Below are 18,714 nucleotides of genomic sequence, written 5' to 3'. Positions count from 1 at the left end.
TGATAAAGACAGCATAAGTGATAAAGGAGCGAGCACTCTGTCTCCTTTCCTTATTCTCCAATTAGTTGTAACTTTGCTTTAGCTCGGGTTTTGCCCCTGAGCCCCCTGTCCCTGGGTGGGGGTGGCTGTGCAAGGGGTGTGGGGCTGATGGTGTCCCCTACCTGGTGTCATCCTTCCCTCATTTCAGCCTTTTGGTTATGCCTATAGGTCTCCTTCAAAGCCCCTGAGTGCAGGAAGCATTTCTGAACATAGCATTTGGCAGGAATTAGCACTTAGTGAGGGGAAAAAAGCCCATATCTTATAATAACCTTTCCCAGGCAGTTGTTAGATCCTTATGAAAGAGACTTTTAGGTGCTCTACAATGCAGCAAGGTATTTCAGCAGTAAATGAGATAATGCTGACCTGAATTTATTCCCCAATATAAGGGTGATTTGGAGAATCATCAAGGTAACAAGTTCCAGCTCTTCATCATCCTGCGAACTTCAGTGCGATGCTGTTTTGGCACGGTGACATTTGTGACCAGCATTGGTGCCTTGTCCTCAGACTCATTTCTTGTTCAGGTCTCCATTTGGCTTTCATGCCTGTCATCAGAAAAACAAGACCTTTTACCTATGGCAGGTTAGCCTGCATTTTCTTAAGGGAAGAACATGTTATTTTATAACTCCATCAGCTGCTTTCTGCCTATTTCCCACTTAACTGTGAGGTCTTTTTACATGCGGACAGGGACAGAACAAATATCACTATTATTAGCAGAGACAGTTTCTGCCATTTTGCTCTACCTCATTAGATGGGAACAACCACACTTGTGACAACAAAAAGGATTAAGTGCTGAAAGTTCGAAAAATTACACTTTCTAAAAAGGAAAATAACTGTGACAATGACCTTCTTTAACAGCTAAAGAAGCTTTTAACAACTAAAGAAGCCCTGGCTGCCCAGGGCTTGGAGTGCAACCATGGGTACAAAAGGTGAGGGGCACCCCACCACAGTAGAGGTGGAATACATTTTCCCATGCTGCTTGTTGTCTTTATTTCCACATCTTCCACTGCCAGATCACAAACAAGAGATGGAAAAAAAGTAATTAAAAAAAAAAAAAAAAAAAAAAAAGGGCCAATCAGAACAATTTTCACCCATAACTTCCCAAACCAAGAGATCTGCAGAGCAGCTATTCCAGGGAGCGGCTGCAGCTGCTCCGCTCCCCTCCGCTGTCAAATACAAGTGGACACTTGCACCAGAACAGATCTTCTATGAAAATTTTGATTTTGAGTTAATCAGCTTCTTCCTCCCTCCCCAAAACCCCAGCTAAACCATTCCAGGTCACACCCACTTTTCCAGACCAGTTTTTAAGAGTCAACAACTCTGCTCACAGCAGCTTTCTGCAGCTCCTGACACGTCAACTCAGTAGTGGAGCAGGAGCGGAGGGGCATTGCCTCACATCTCCTCGTGCATAAAAGCTGTTGACTCCCAAAGCGTTAACTTTACAGAGACTTACATGGTTGAATACTCCTGCTGACAGAGATATTACTTCTGTCTATCACAGTGGAAACCTGTCCAACGAAATTTCTTATCTGTCACCCAGATGTAAGCTGAAACTTCTCCGGGATGCGCTGGTTATCTGTCTCAGAGTAAAAGGGTGAGTGCCACGTTGGGAAGTGATTTGTATAGATCGCTGGGTTTTAATGATAAGTGTAAAGTACTTCACCTCTTCAGGGGTGTCAGTGAAGAAATCGAGAACTTAACATGATCTCCTTGGAAAGCAATTTGTGTTGCAATTACAAAATACCGGGGTGCGTGTCACGGAGAGCTCGTGGATTGCAGAGGTTTAATTCACAATTTACGGGAGGCAGGGCATTATGCCATAACTGACATCCTTGGGACGTGCAGTGTGTTCAGTGGCAACTTCCACATGTGGAAATAAATTAAAGAACTTTCTCTAGCAAAAACATCTGCCTTTGCCTAGGTGCTTTACTCACTGCATGCCCAGCTTTGTAGATAATCAAAGTAGCAAGGAATGAGTAACTGCTACATCGGTTTGCTGCGCAGTTAGTTAGCATGGCATCAGTGAAAGCTCAAAGATCACCTCCACATTAATGACATTAACGAACCTGGTCATGAGAAGCATCACCCCTCTGCCCCCTTTCTTTTTTTTTTTTTTTTTTTTTTTAATCAGGGAGTGGCAGAGGTACAACAGGAATGGTCTTAACATTTTAAAATCTTTTTTTTTTTATCTTTAGACAAAAGAAATATAACCACCGTAAATATATTTTAAACTCTATTTTAAAACATATTAGGAAACTTATTTAAGTATTATATAAGTAAATCAACTGTTTTTTCTTTATCTCTATCTGTTTTATATTGCCTGGCAAATCATCTGGACCATATTCTTTAACAATAGTTATAAAACCTAACAGAGGAGGAAAATAGGCTTATTGCAGTACAAGTTACAACAGCAGATGAATTCACTTTAGACATACAACAGAGATTTTTTTTCCCCATTCTTCCAGGAAAACTACTTTTTGGCTCATCATTCTGAGTCAGAAAAAGAATGATAAAAAATAAATACAAAGCAGGAAATCCAGGTTATTTCTCACTGAGGGAGAACCACATTTGAAATCCAAGAACTCTGCAGAGATCCTGCTCCGTCCCTGCAGGTACAGCCCAGGGGGCGGGGGCATGGCAGAGCCCAGAACTCAAACTGGGTGAAGGCGACCAGCCCTGCACTCCCTTGTGCCTGGGAGCCACCACTGCAAGAAAGCTGGCCTGACCAGAGAAGAAAATGATATTATTTGCTATGTCCATAATTTTATTTTATCATTTTACTTTCTGTTTATACCTTGCATGACCATGAGCTTTAAGGAAAACAACTGCAAAAAACAGAGGGCAGCATCCCCTTGCTCCCAGCCACACCCTGCTACATCTCACAGCACTGCCCATCTGATTTTTCAATGCGGTAGCTCTAAGGACAGGCTATTTCCAAAAACTTAGAATTATTTGGAAAGAACTTAGTCTATCATGTCAATTATTAATATCAAAAAAATTAGTTACCTCAGGAGCATGGTGATTGGCCTGATCTTAAACCACAAGTGGGATCGATTTTCATTATGAAAGTATCTGACACTGAAGTTTGGAGGTGAGCAGTGAGTTTTACATTCTGTGAACTGGTCAATAGAAATTGCCCAAATAATGCCTTATGAAATAATTAAGGACATGCTATATAATCACCGCATTAAATTCCCAAACTGGCTCTGACATTACTTGAAGTTCAGCAGGAAAACTAATAAAAGTCTCGGAGAGGTTATTTTTCCTGTGCTGTCAGCACATTGCTAGTTAATGACTTCTAGAGCAGGTCAACTGAAAAGGGGTTTCTTTCACACTTATATGTTACTATCATGATTTTATTTCCTTTGTCAGCTATTATTTCTACACTCCAGAAGCCGTGAACATGATTTTTGATTTATTTATTGTAGAAAATGATTATTTTCTCTTCACAATGCAGCTGATTCTGAGAAGTTATTCTTTTTTTTATGACTGCATAGTCCCATCTAATATCTCAAACACCACAGCAAAGGAAAGCTGCTTTATAATTACGAAAGCTGCATATATTGCTGTTTGACTTGGCAGCCTTTATTAAATCTGCTTTTTATCTCAGACGTGTGAACCTGAGAAGTGCCTGTATGTGAGCAGCATCTGCAGGGCTGTGGCCGCTCTGCTGTGTTAAAAAAGTCAAGACCGAACTTATTTTTTGACAGGGTCACCATGGGAAAGGTCTGAAACAAAGCTTTATTTGTCTCCAGCTCAACCCTTAAGATCACATAGCTTACTTCAGGACCACGCGTGGCTGCTTTAGAGTTTGGCAGCAAGTTACCCAACAGAGTCGAGGAACATCAGTGGAGAAAGAGTCATCAGTGCAGGTTATGTGGTTAAGCTCCCCCCCCCCCCCAAAAAAAAAAAGAGGCTAGACACCTTAGAAGGGAGAGCCTGTGGTTCTGATCCCCTTTGCACACACTAGGTAAAAACAACTTTGATTGCTTTAATGACTTCAGCTCTCAATTTAGCAAGCAAGGGCATCGTTCCTCAGCAAGCATCACAGCCCAGTACCGCCAGCTGTCCTACTGCTGTCCAAGGCATTATTAGCAACCTAAGCTCTAGTTCTAAAAGAGGTTAAAAACCACTATCGCTAAAGATGCAGTCACTACAGCAACTCCAAAAAGAGGTGGCCAAAGCAAGCCGCACGCTGTCCCAGATATTAATCCATACAGGGCTATGTTTCTCTTCAAGAAACCTGAACAAATTTGAAATGAACTTTCAATGAAATTTTAATACTTATGTGTTTTCCTCACACAAGTAATGGCAGAATTTGGATCACTGTCTATACTTTTAAAAGCAAAGCTTTGAATAATGAATGGAAGGTGGGAATTAAAGAGTTGTCTTCTCTGGGAGGAAATGGAGTTGGACTCTCATTCTTTTAGTTTCCTCATCATTAGCTTTATAACCAGCTTCTCCCTATTTCATGAATATTAGAAGAATATGACAGTGAAATATATTGTAATTGAAAGAATATTAATTAAGGTTCATCTCATATTCTATGGCTCTCTGTAATACCATCTGAAAAAGAGTCATTATACAAAGCTAGAAAGTCATGCTTTATTCAGGACAGTGTTATCTTTTTAAGCAGATGTGAAGTTATTAATTTAAAACAGTAAAACAGTTCAAAACCTGTATTCTTCATTGTTTCAGATATTAAGAAAAGCTGTTACTTACTTAAGCGGTCAAGATTTTACTTGATTAATTTTCTTTTCAGAGAACAGGAACTGTGGGTTCTTCATGATTATAACTTTCCTCCTAACAAATCAATGCAGAGAGCAGGACAAGTAAATTATACCCAGAACAGCCACAGTACGAACTGGCGACAAGCACCCAGCATAATTCATTCCCTTTATTGTTCCTGATACTTTGCATTACAACATATCAGTTTTCTCATGCCAGAAACAATGCACGCTTTACTGCAAATGAATGCTACCACAGAAGTTGCATAATTTATTCCTTCTATTTCTCTTTGCTCATAAATGCCAACTTAAATACTCCAGGGATCATCCATTCAAATAAGTTATCACGTTGCTTTCCAGACCCATAGCTATAGACAAAAATTGTCCCTCAAGAGTTTTATGACCTTATGGAAGTGAATCTTTTTTTTTTTTTTTTTTTTTTGGGGGGGGGGGGGGGGAGGGGGTGGAGGGGTTTGTTGTTTTTTTTTTTTTTTTTAAATCTGATTAACAGAAAATGCTGTCCTTAGTCACAAGCCTATTGAAAAGATACTCATGGCTCCATTATGGTTTTAAGGAGCGATATAGAAAAATATATCTACGTTTCTGCAGTAATAGAGTAGTTATCTATGAAAAGCTGATAGTGAGTCACCATTCTGAGTCTGATTACCACATACAAGAGACTTTAAAATAACCAATATAAAGATGAATTAGTGATAATATTGTTCTTTCTGAACAACAGTTCAATTTGCTAGAAATTCAGCTGGGCACAGAGCTCTCTGTGGAAGACAGACCTTTAAGATTCAGCAGTCATCACTGTTCATATCACTCAGAAAAGCTGTTACTTACTTAAGCAGTCAAGATTTTACTTGATTAATTTTCTTTTTAGAGAGCAGGAACTGTGGGTTCTTCATGCTTGCAACTTTCCTCCGAACAAATCAATGCAGAGAGCAGGACAAGTAAATTATATCTAGAACAGCCATTGTGTGAACCCACCCACAAAAATAAATAAATAAAAATAATAAAAATAAAAAATGAAAACCACAACTTTTTTCTAAGAAAGCTTTGAAAGCAAGTTTCTATTAATTGAACTGCCTCCAGGCTCCAGGTTAGCTTTTACAAATAGAGGGAAATAAATTCATCAGAAAAATTGTCCCAATTCTGAGGGGTTCCTTGACCCCTCAGATACAAAAAGGGGATACAAACCTGAACAGACTTTTTTGTTTTGTTTTCCTATTAAAAAGTAAGTAGATTAAAAGAAAAAAAAAAAAAAAAAAAAAAAAAGCAATAAATTTGCAGCTAATCCACTGCCTACTACTCACATATCTTGGGGATCTCACAGGCTCACATTATGAATAAAGTCTATTTCAAAACTATCCAAGTTTTGAAATAACAAATATTGTCACACCGTTTATTTCTTCTTTTTTTTCTATGCTATGATTTGGTATAAATTAGAAGTATAACATTTGGTTGAAAACATTATTTTTAAACCTTTATTGTAGGGTTAGAATTAGTGTGAGTCTGTTCTTAAACTCTGCATGCAACACTTAATTAGCAGTGGAAATTTATTTGTTTGACAGGAAACCTTCCACTGAACTAAGGCGATGAGCAAGTTTTCTTCTACAGGCTGCAAGTTCACTTTGATGCTAATTCTGGTTATATTCTTGGAATGAATGATCATGAATTAATGGCCTATGAACTGAATAAATAAGCCTGGGTTTGCTAGCCTATGAATAAATATCGCAGCCTGCAGTGCCATCACCACCATCCCAGGTCTGACACAGTCCATTGAGTGCTGTCAGGGCTGAAGGACCCTGGGAACACCGAGCTACTGCACCCTGGTGATTTATTTCCTCTGTTCTCCCACTCTAAATGGTTCCAACCCCACCTAAACTTGTCGCGAGATGTCTGAGGCCCTACATCTTATTTTACCAACCTGTGGGTGTGGCTTCCCTTACTCTTCTACCCACCTTTACTTATGTCTATCTGAAAAACTTTTGGGCTTCAAATTAATGGGAACAACCACTGCAAAGAGAGAAGAACAGGAAGATAACACAGTCAAACACTACTAATTAATGTGGTGTGTCCCCTCCCCCCTATTGTAAAAATATTGTTAAAGTCATGCTTACACTACCAGCTACACATTGCAGCTGTACTGATTTCTGTCCCTCCTGTAGTTAACTTTTTTTGTTTTGTTTTCAGTAAAGTTCTTCTCTGATGGAAACATGAATGAGTCTGTTCAAGGACTCGTCCACTTTTACAAGGAAGTTAACATCACAAAACCATCAATCTTTGCTGTATTCCCAGTTTTATTGCAATTCTCAGCTGCACAAAAGGAAAGCAATCAGGCTGACAATTTCTCTATGATCAGATCACAATTCTTTTAGTTTTTCTTCCCTTTCTGAACAGCAATTCAACCTGCTTCATTTCCTCACTTACCTGTAAATGTTTTTTCTTCTAAATAAATTATTGCTTGCATGAAGAAGGGTCAAAACACTAAACCAACATTCAAAAATAATAGCCTCTTAGCTAGTTTTAAAGTTATTCTTTAATTAAAATGGAGAAACTGGAAAAGTGTCTTAAAAACCCATCACGATTCTTATATGGTTCCATATAGCTATAATTACCATCCACTTTACCAGGCAAGCCCTGAAAGCAATGATCAAGTCTTAAACGCCTGAAGTTAAAGTTCAATTACAGCAGATGAAGGGAATGCTGATAATCGGCCAGCTGATTAAGATCCATATAATTTGGCAGTGCCCGGTGCCTGGATGTGCTGAGCAGAGCCAGACCCAATGTTCAGGACAGCACCGTGGCCCCAAGCCCCACTCACAACACCGAGGGAACACGGCCAGGAACCACGGTACAACGGGCTGGGGCACGGGAAGCCAGGCAGAAAGAAGTTGTTTTGAGGGACACAAGGGCTGCTGGTAGCTCTGCATGGTCTGTGGGTAGTGAGCAAGTAATTAGCGCTTAGAACAATGCAAGCATTTTATGAATATATACACAGAAAAGAATCTGTTCCTGATACAGAACAGAACTGGAATAGCTTCACACTGAACACTTCCTGACGGCGTTGTTTTCCCTTCAATCTCTATCAGCTCTGAGATGCCAAGGGATGGACACCGCTGCTTCTTCTCTTGCTACTAACTGTCGAGAGAAAATCCTAAGGGAGAAATCTGATAAAGCATCCACTCTCATTTTGCAAATGAAAGGTTAAGATGGATTGCCAGGTATTGTACCTTCAGAAGTACTGAAATCTCCTAAAGCAACCCCCAAACACAGAGAGCCTTCACGCTCTGCTGTTCCAACATGCAAATTAACGGCGGGGAAACATTACCAAGCCTATTTTTAGTGCTTTAGGACAGCACTTGCTGGAAGCTCGCCACAGAGACATAGCTGCTAAACACTTCTCAGGCAGGGTTTTAGGAGGAGGACGGGCAGTTTGGGAAGATAGTTTCATCCCAAGTAGAACTAGCAATTTTCTCTTGTTCTAGCTTTCTTGCTGCCTCCAAAGCCAGTAAAATTAAGCTGGCAAAAGCACTAATGGCACCACCACCTTGCAGACACCTATAAGGAAAGGGCGACATGGAAGGGACCAGCATCCCACTGAGAAAGAGGAGAATATGGCCCAGCTGCAACAGGGGGATGGAGGGAGGGCACATTGGAAAGAATTCACTTCACTGGGCACCCACAGGGGGTCGAGTGGCTCTGGGCAGCCCCCCAGGCAGCTGGTGAGGGTGGGTGCTGGCCATGGAAAAAGGCAGAGTTACAGGACTGCCCTCAGAAATTAACTCTGCTGGGTTAATGCTGAAGTGCCAGCCAGTGCTCGGGGCAGCTTGGTGAGGTAGGGCACAATAAACCTGGTGTCGAGCAGACCTGATGATGATGACAATAGAGATCATCAAAATAATATGCTCACTTCTGCTCTCGGCTTTGTCTGGATGATCTGTGCTGCCTTTGTGGAATCACTGCAGCAGGTTGTAAATGATGTATGAAATGAAAACCCTCTGTTCGGCCACTGCAGAGGGAAACTGCAGACCAGGCTCTTCAGTCACTTTTGAACTGTGCTATTTGCACTGATATTGAGCTCAGACGTGCAAGAAAAGGTCACCAAGCTTGCATGTGCACACAGACACCAAGCAAACTGCTCCGTGGGATTACACTGAACACAGCAGCACTGTTTAGAAACCAAACACAGTGAAAGCCTCGGATTGTTTCAGTGCAACATTTAGAAGATGATTCTGATTTTAAGGGAACCTTGGCTCTGAATGGAATTACAAGTTGTCTGCTGGCCACTGCACACACAGGAATTTTACAGCAAATTGACTGAACGGGACCACCATGACTTCATCAGCACATCTGGTTATACTCCCTGCCTTTAACCAAAAGCATCTTTTCCATCATCTCTGTCCAAAGGAGAATTAAACCTATAACCATCAGGGATGGTTATGAATATTTATTTATTTCTCTAATGAATCCCAGAGGGGGGTCATATTTTCTCTTCTTTTCTTTTTCTCTTCTTATTTCCCTCTCTGTAACTGCAGAAACTGGAAAAATAGGGCGTAGCAAGATGGGCCACAATCTCCTCTGATATTCTTCTAGAGATGTTGGACACCACAGAGCAGTATTTTCGTTTCTTTTGGAATAACAACACGCATGCATCAGTCTGTGTAAATAACATGCCCAGATTGCAGAGACATAGGTCAAAGGATTTCATGGCAGCCCCCAAATCAAGGGGCAGAAAACTAGATCCTACACTACAAAGACGTGCTGAAGGACTTCACGTGTGCATTTTGCATGCAGTAAAGGCCAAGCGGCAGAGTGATGACAGCGAGCCACAGGTGACTGCACCTGCTGGGCAGCGCAGCCACCCCAGGGTCCCACCAGCAGGACTCAGTGCCTTGCAACTCATTGCAGGCCTCAAGAAAAATCACTTTCTGGTTTTATTCTCCACCAATGGTTTTGCCATGAAATTATGGGACTGGGAAATCAGCCAATTCCCAGGAATAACAGAAGCTCCCTTTAGCTCCCTTGGTGTTTGAGGTAAGCAGCTTGGAAATCAAGCACATATTTCTACCTTGGCTTCCAAATTATAAGCCCCTTTTGCAAATTTAACCCTCAGGGGCAGGAGAAAGCCAAAGGCATGGCTGCTAAGTGCCATGCTGTGCTGCTCCACGGTTTTAAAAACCATATTCTCATAGCACAGGGACAAAAATCCATGTGACAGTTTGTGATCTACTTCTTACCATAAACTGCATCCATACCCCACATTCCCACGCCCCCCTCCAAGGCCAACATGAGAGAAGAAAAGATGCAATGCACTTTCATTAGCCAATGCTTTGCCCCTCAGCCATCAGATTAAAGAAAATCTCAGTCTCTAAAGACATATCATTTAAAGGAATGGAGGCAATTAGGGGGAAACAGAATAAACACTGTTAATGAGGCTATCTAATCACGATGTTGTAGAGACAATAAAGCTCATATTTTTTTGGTTCGGTCAACAGTGAAAAGTTAATAGACCCAACACTAAATTATCTTAGTATGCTTCTGAACTATGTCCCACACTATATATAAAATATAATAAATACAAAACACAAATATATAAAATATGTGTATATACATATATATAATAACTACATAAAAATAATCTATATTTTTTTAATTAAGCATGCATATGAATTCTATTGGTGTTGAAGCCAGCTCTCAGTTTAAATCTTGCTCACATTTTAGAAGTATCCTTCCAAGGGAAGAGCTCCTGTTTGCTTGAACCCTGGGAAGGTGATGGAGGTTGGAGGTGCTAATGTGTCTGCCCAGACACATTAGACCCCACAGCCCCCAAACCCCCCCACAGCCACTCTCCAGGCTGGCAGCAGTGACAGGAGCTGGGCCAGCTCCATCACACCTGGGGAAGTTTCTGTCACCTACTAAAATCCAAGGGAATTTTTGCTTTACCATGTTTAGTTGCTTCAAATCTCTTTTTTATTCCTTATTAGCACCAACATCATGAACATCAACTGCTTTATGAACATCAGGGAACCTCAAAATTTAAGGAATATTTCTGATGTTCACATCCAACCTTCTGAGATCTTATTTTTTGCTCTGTTTCTCTTTCATTTCCAGACAGATGGTGAACAATTAATACTACTACAGCAGCGACAGTATTTCACTTTCTTCTGTCTTTCCTTCTCCATAATTAATTTACCCAATGCAGCCTGCCACTTCATCATCAATCAATTAGGCAAAAAGGCTTGCCTGTTAATTTAAATACATTGTGATATTTGAAGCATATTTTAAGTTAGCACATCATGGACTATCATACCTACATGAGACTCATTTTCAGGCACTGCATGGACACTTCAGGTGGGCAAACAGCGGTTCCTGAGGTTTGCTCTCAGACTGGCCGCAGATACTTTCCCATACAGAGGTCCCCTACACAGCTGGCTGCAGCTCTGATCGAGCCAGCCACATCCAAATCTCCTTATTTCATAGGAGCAGAAGAATTAATGAACACATTCCTGATCACAACCCCCCGGGTGGAACGAGGAGTCTCCTGGAGATGCTCAGGCAGCAGCAGACCTGCGGCAGCAGCTGCTCAGCTCAGCACCACCCTGTGGCTCTCCCACCTCTGCTGTTTGTGGCTGATAAACCCGCTGTGGACAAACATTCACCAGGGAGGAGGGAAAGCCTTCCGAATTTCAGCCTTCAGTGAGATGTTGTACTCTGAAACAAAAGCATTTCTTGTCCCTCCAGTACATTTACCCTGCCTAATGAATAACTGGGTATTCTTATTACCTATATAAATATTTAATCTCTTACAAATCCCTGTGAGCCTTTACATTCAGTAATGTTGGTATTACTGCCCTGCACTGGCTAACAGAGGCTTATACAAGAAACAAAGGGCTTTATTAATTGGGCTGTCTAATTAGGTGGTGTGGTCTTCATTTTTCTATCCAGCAAGACTTGATGGCCCGTTCACAATCTTCTCTGAAAAGAAACTCAAAAGGTGGATTTTTTTTCTTAAAATCCACACCTGGTTTGGAAGCTGTGTCGATTCATCCAGACCCAGTGGCACCCACGCAGGCCCTGCAAGCAGTTTCTGCACCGTGCCCTTCTGGCCCCGGCACACGGTGTGCACAGCAATGCTTTGCTGGGCAGTGGAGAGGGTGAAGGGGGGATAAAGTGGGACTGCAGCCACACAAGGGGAGCAGCAGGTGGGATCCTGCCTCTGAACTGTCCTGGTACCACTTTAAACCATGTGTCCAGAAGCAAAACGCTACTGTGGTGCTGCTGCACCACCCGCTGCTGCCAGCCACCCGAGGTTTAGATTAGCAAGAAGCAACGTGTGCTTAAGGGCTCAGCAAAGCCCAAACCTTAACACAGCTACAACTGGTTGTTCGGATTTCATCTCCAGCAGCTCTGATATTTGAAGAACCTGGCACCAGAGCTGCTCTCAGAGATGTCCCTGTGAAGACACGTTCACCCCCCTCCCCTCCCCACCAGTGCAGGAGCTCTCAGCAGCGGCCCCTCGGGACCACTGCTCCCCCAAGAGGGTCCCCAGGAGGGAATCGCTGGCAGATCTTTAAAGTAACCTCCAATGTAATTAACTCTCTGGTTGGATTTAATTTTTTAGTCATTGGAATATTTATACACCAGAGCACTTTCAGCAGAGGATGGTAGAGCTGCAGAGCCAGCTGCAGCACGGGGAAACAGCTTCAGTGTGGCTGCTCCTCACATCACATCCCCACGGCTTTGTGAAGAATTACCAGAAAGTCCACAGTCACTGGAAAATCTCCCAGGTGACTTACTGCTTGTGTTCATACCAGTCAAGCAAAACACGTAACAAAATTTTGCAAAAATATCTTATTTACAGTCACACTATAAACACTAAGGAACCTCTTCAGGACAAAAAAATCCATCTTCCTGCAAAGCAACATTTAATTTTGTTTGCAAAGGCAGTAGTCCAGAAAAGTAAATGAAAAGTTGCATTTTCTCTAGTCCTGAAACAAGATCAGCTACCCCTCCTTGTAAAAGCTGGCTGCATACAGCCAAACATCCACCCAACCTGTTGCGCTCTCTTCCCTCCATTTAATAAAACTATCTTCCTCTATAAATGTTCAGCAGTGAGTGCACTTCAGCAGTCAATATGTAATTACTTGCAAACAAAACATCATTTTTATGATGCCAACAGAAAGAAAAAATCAAAGTGTGATTTTAAGACCAATTAAAGAGATACAAAAAATTACCAGGAGTTTTTTTTTCCTTTTTTTTTTTTTTATTTAATATAAGTCCATTCTAATAAAATGCATCAGCTTTAAATGGTCTGTCGCTATAGAAAATTATGTAGTTCATAAACCCAGTGTTGGAAAGTCATCTATATGAACCCAAGCACCACGTTCTCCCCAATACTATTTAGACAGAATTGATCCGGAATTACAAAATCATCCTTGATATATAAATACAGGAAAATTATAGCAGAAAAGAATGCGCAAATACCTTACTTGTAAAATGCACTCTAAAATACTGAAATACTGCAGATGGTGACAGCAGTGTCACAAAACTATCCAAGTTTTGGAAGGTTGCTCAGTGGTGTGGAAAACAAACCCTACGAGGGGTTTGAAGCCCTGATGGGGTTCAGGAGAAGCGCCACAGGGCAGTGGTATCCGCAGGGCACCAAGGACCTCACCACGAACCAGTCACTGCTCCTCTATTGCCTCTCTCCTCTTGCCTCCACACCGCCCCAGGTCCCTCTTCTGGCCACATGCTTTGCACAGTAGGTTGAGGGTTTTACAAAGCCTCTTCTTGCTTCCTAAAATGTGTTAAGTCCTAGCCCTGGCACATGGTTCTTCCTTCACTTTCTTTCCCCAGTTTCATTTCTGTGCTTTCCATCATTTGGCCCATCACCCCGACTGATCATGCCTTCCTTGATGTTTTTCACACGAACATAATTCTTTTCCCCTCCTGTGTCTCTGAATCACTTTTAGCCTTCTCTCGCTCATTCACTTCTTCCTTTCCTCCACTCATCAATAACTTCCTTATCAGACAAAACCAGAGACTTGTTAAGCTTCCACCATGACTTATTGTGTTTGCAAGAACAAGAAATCCCGTTCACAAACAACTGTCTCACCCCCTGTGCTCTGAGCAGTTTGATCCAAAGACTTCATCGGTGCATGGACCTGTGCTGCTTGTGCTGAAGAGCATTATTTATTAGAAAGAAAACCTCATCGGAATCCATCTCTGGAAAATCGTCACAAACTTTTTCTCTCTATTTTTTTTTCTGGGCACACTTACGGACATCAAAAACATTTCACGCAAGACAGTTCCAAAACCTGTGTACTGAACTTGCACTTGATGCTGTTAGCTGCTGTTTTTAAACCATAGTCTGGTATAGATTGAGTAATCCTTCCTCAGGCGGGGATTGCGTTACTTCTCCAACCACTGCCCCGTGTCTCCCGACTACAGAAAATCAATTGCTCTCCTGTGCTCAGCTGTTCAATTAAGCTGCACCACGCTGGGAAGCACCGCGAGTACATTTGGTCTACAGCAAATGCGCACACACACAGGAGCTGCGCTCTTGATAAGAAGGGACTGGTGTGTGGTTTGAAGGCACGGGAGAAGTGCTTATTGCTAAAATCTGCCATTCTCTTTGAAGTTGCTTTTATCACCTTGTGATCCTCATGAAAGAGCCGCGCGCACATTCTGGGAAACCCTGCATTTTCCTTTTTGTTTGCTCCTGATCAGGCCAGAAGCTAGGCTGGTAAAACTAGTAAGTGGGTTTTGTGAAGTGCATTGGAAATTGTGCACTGTAAGAACAAACAAGTCAACACAACCCTACAGGTATGCAAATTGTCAAAAATCTCTCTGTTTTGCAGAGCTGCTGGTCATGCCTGCAGGCAAGGAGATGAAGCTCTCCGTGGCAGCAACCAGGAGGCTTCTGGAGCTTTGATCTGACCCACTGCTGCATGCCTGATGCTCCAAGCACCACTGCTTTCCACACCAGTGTCTGGTGCCTCAGTGTCTGGGCATGAACAAGGCTAGCAAAGCTCACCAATCCTGCTGGAGCCCTCGTGGTGCTCCGTACCCTGCTCAGGCTCCCACAGTGGCCTCTGCTCTGAGCAGCCAGTGGGACATGGGCAGGGCTGCAGAGCTGCTGGGAGCTTGTAGGCGACAGCACCCAGGCTGGGGGAAACGATAAAACAGATATGAACTGGAAGAGCCTCAAGCTGAGCAACAAAATTAGCAGCCACGGAAACGAGTTTGACCTTAGCTTCTCCATCAAGCCCTCACACTTCAAATTGCCCAGAGAAGAGCTGTAAAAATAGCATCGCTTGGTGCTGCACTAAGAGCCTGACGGTCCCTAGAGAAAGTGCCTCAGCCAAATTACCCACCCAAGCAGTCGAGGTAGCTGTGAAATGAGAACCTATACAGGCTGGAAGAGGAAATAAAAAGAAATACTTTGTAATTAAGTCATCTTTCTGAACGCTCCAAACCTCTGCAGAGGTCACAGCATGACCGCATAATTAAAGATCCCATTATAACACACAGCACAGATTATAGCATTGCTTAATTCATAAGTGTCTGTTTAGTAACCTTAACACCTATCTTAGCATAGCTGCTTATGAAATATCAGCATAAGTGGAAACCCAGTAAGTGGAATGTTATTCCAGAATTGCCATTTGCAGTGGGAACCTGAATTTGACTGCAGCACCCAAGGCCCTTCCTAAATTCCTGTGCTGTCAGGACAGGAAGGCACGCACCTGACGTTCGTATTCACCCTGCTCATGCCACAGACCCATCACCAGCACCGTAAAGGCTCTTTCAAGAATTTTGTGCTTGTCACTGTTTACAGACCAGAGTAGGAGAAAGGTCATTCAGCCTACATCACTCTAGGAAAACAGACTTACAGATAAAATATTTTGTCTTGCTCCTGGAGGTCATTTAGTGGCACGAGGAACATTGCTCACTTTGCACGCCGTTGCTTTTGGAGCAGCTGCCTTGCAGGGGCACCTTCACTGAGACACCAGCTCAGCACTGAGCAGTTGGGTTTACCAGCAAGGAGAACAGGCACGGGGCATGCAGGTGGGCACCTGCTCATCGGGAACCAGACAGTTAATATTTTCTGTGTATAACCCTGATGTGTTGCAGTGCCAGCAGACTCATGTGCTAACTCCTGAGGTGATGCCGGGGTGCATTGTCCAGCCACTCTTTACAGACAGACCGAGAGCCACTCATCATAATTCACTGAAAAGTCCTTAATTTTGTGGTTACACATGCCAGTATCAAATCGCATCAAATTCTTCAAAGGAGGTGGAAGTACTAAAAGGGTTCTGCTCAGTAACAGCCAGGTGAATGGCTCTGAGCATCTACTACAGCCTCCCAGTGCTCTGCCGGTGCCCCTCGGCAGCAGCTCCATCGGCGAGCAGCTCCAGCTGCCCAGGTATGGGGTTCAGTTGAACAGCAGTGACTAATTCTCAGCTTTCAGAGAAATATTGCAAAATCTCACCTTCCCGAGCCCTAGAGAAGCGGCAGGAGGACTCCCTTTCTGCAGGGCTTGAATGAACGGTGTATCCCCGGCCTGTGGCCACTGCCCCTTCTCCGAGCCAGAAGCAGCCACGAAAGTTCTTCTCTTTTATCGATCTATTGCATGAAAATAACATAATTCTTTAAATTAAGAGCATCCAAAGACCACGACAGAAAAGGAAGGCAAAACCATTAGCAATAAATTTACTGCCTCGAGCTTAGCTTTAAGAAACAGAGTGCCAATACTGCTTTCTCCCTGCTGAAAGCCACTTACTGGACTCACACAATCTTTTATTGTAGTGTTTGCAAAATGCTTTCCTCATATAAAGGGCCCCTGTCCTATTTGGGTTTTAGGCCACTATTCTGGACAGCTGTACTTGTAGGCTGGTGAAACTAATACCAACAGTTTGACAAATACCAAAGTAATGCCTGCATATAAAAATTGTTCTGAGCACTACACCAGATAAGCTGCAGCAGTAAAAAAATAAATAAGTACATAAAAAAGAAGCCCAGCTAGCTAGCGGGCAAATGCGCACAGAGGGCAGCATCACTGCAGGGCAGGATTACAGGGATACCCTCCAGGCTTGCAGGCTGGGAACATAAAAACCCTTGAGAAAAAAAGTAAAACCTTCATTCCTTCCCAGAAAAGATGGGATATGGCAAGAAATCAGCCCCTGCTGCTTCTGTGTTTGTGCCTCACCTCGGGGCATGCAGAGTGCAGGGGCCAAACACTGCCCACAGCCCATTGCCACCGCATCTTCAGCGCTCCCCTGCCTGCAGCACCACGCTGACCAGAGCTTGGTCAGCGCAAGGACCTGCTGGAAAAGTCAATTTGTAGGAAATCAAAACATTTACCAGTACTGGATCTTCAGGAAGAATATACAAGGAAAGTTTGGGAGCCTGAAACCACTTGTGGTGCTCCTTGTCGTTGTATCACACTGTATATAATGAAACCAAGTCCTACAAATTCACTTACCCACAGAAAAATGACAAATCCCCATAAGGCTCTCTGTACAAGCTCAAAATACTCCTTTCCCAACTTGGAATTAGAAACTTCATTTCTTAAGCCTTTGTCAAATTAAAGTACAATTTGGAGGGAAATTTTCCTCCCTGGAATACTTCCCAGCCAGCTGTACCTGTGACTCCTTTCTCTTCCCTCTTACTTTGCCTTTTATGACAAAATCCATAAAAGAAGTTTCAAAATTGCATGTGGGAAAATGATTTTACAAGCTGCTCCTGGCCCATACCCATTCGTCTTGGGAGCAAAATCTTTGTCCTGTTAAAGCTTCTAATTTGTTCTACAAAGGACCGCTGGTGCCCTGAGATCACCTGCCCAAGGAGCATGGAGCTTGGTGGAAAAATTTCTCTAGCTTTCAGTGAGCTGTGAATCAATCTCTGGGAAATTAAACAAAATGTTTTATTATAAAGGGAAATCAATTGTGAGCAGCAAGGAACAACTGGTTGAGGTAAAATAATGAGATAATGATCTCAAGGTTCATCTTTAAACCTTAGTGCTGTGGAAATGCCTCTAATTAGCAGAAGAACTGCGTTTTCTATATAAAATCAGGGTACTTGGCTGCATTAAAGAAAAAAGAATAGGAAATTTTAAAAAGCTTTAACGGCATTTCTTGTTGCTCAGTGCAAGGCCAACCTTCTCGTGGGGCTGAGCTCCTGGGTCAGAGTGAGCAAGGGCACGAGGCATCTACTGCCAGAGCCAGGTAGCAGTGGGACATCACTGCTGTGTGCCGTGCAACATGAAACTGCTCTGCAGCAGCAAGGTGTGCAAAGTGCAGTGGGTTGCAGGAAGGGCAGGAGGCTGCTCTGTTCCCCCACATCATGGAGAATGCAGCAAATGGGGCACGGAAGGGACGGGTACAGCTGCAGGTGGTGAGATGCACGGGTAACTTCCCGAACACACTGGTACCTCCACTGCATCCCCTGGCCTACTGTCCTTCCCTTAGCAGGCAAGAAAACTTCCAATACCATAAAGGAACCAAAAGTCTTTTTTATGATCAACATTATTACATCATAAACAACACATAGTAGATACAAGCTATGGATTATTTTTTTGTAAGTATTGGTAATCTTTCACTGTTTACTTACTGTGCTAGACCAGCAAAGCATCCTCTTTTTTTCTCTCTCTTTTTTTTTTTATTCCTGTGGAGTCTGTTACATAGTTTATGCGCTGCACCAACCACACTTATAGTACACAAAGCAATTATTTATCTCTGTGATTCAACAAAGACAGCAACTGTAGTTTCTTAAGAAACTGGTAGTTTCTTAAGCTAGAGACGTGCCTATTTTGAACTGAACTATCACCCCTTCATTCACACACTTTATGAAATAGGCAGCATTTGATGTTCACCTGGGGAACACCGGTGAGAGCCCCTGGCCTTCATCCCATGAGCTGTCCCACAGCTGGGGAGCACAGGCA

General features: G+C 42.8%; 1 long non-coding RNA gene across 6 annotated transcripts in view; it reads right to left on the bottom strand.

Annotated features, from left to right (window-relative positions):
- Positions 1-419: 419 nt before the first annotated feature.
- LOC311439935 overlaps positions 420-18,714 on the bottom strand; it is a 35,107-nt gene continuing 16,812 nt past the window's right edge. For 3 of the 6 annotated variants that reach the window (XR_014695084.1, XR_014695087.1, XR_014695089.1), the window contains 3 exons: positions 16,981-17,098; positions 16,264-16,397; positions 420-581 (listed from right to left, as the gene is read on the bottom strand). This is a non-coding gene — a long non-coding RNA (uncharacterized lncRNA). Of the gene's footprint in view, positions 582-4,758; positions 4,840-6,696; positions 6,786-7,858; positions 7,911-16,263; positions 16,398-16,980; positions 17,099-18,714 lie in introns of those variants that run through there. The other 3 variants (XR_014695085.1, XR_014695086.1, XR_014695088.1) reach the window with 3 other exon arrangements.

This window comes from Aythya ferina (genome assembly GCF_964211825.1).
Source record: "Aythya ferina genome assembly, chromosome: 7".
NCBI lineage: Eukaryota > Metazoa > Chordata > Aves > Anseriformes > Anatidae > Aythya > Aythya ferina.
The sequence above is the reverse complement of the archived record's forward strand: the minus strand, read 5'-3'. Positions and strand labels throughout refer to the sequence as shown.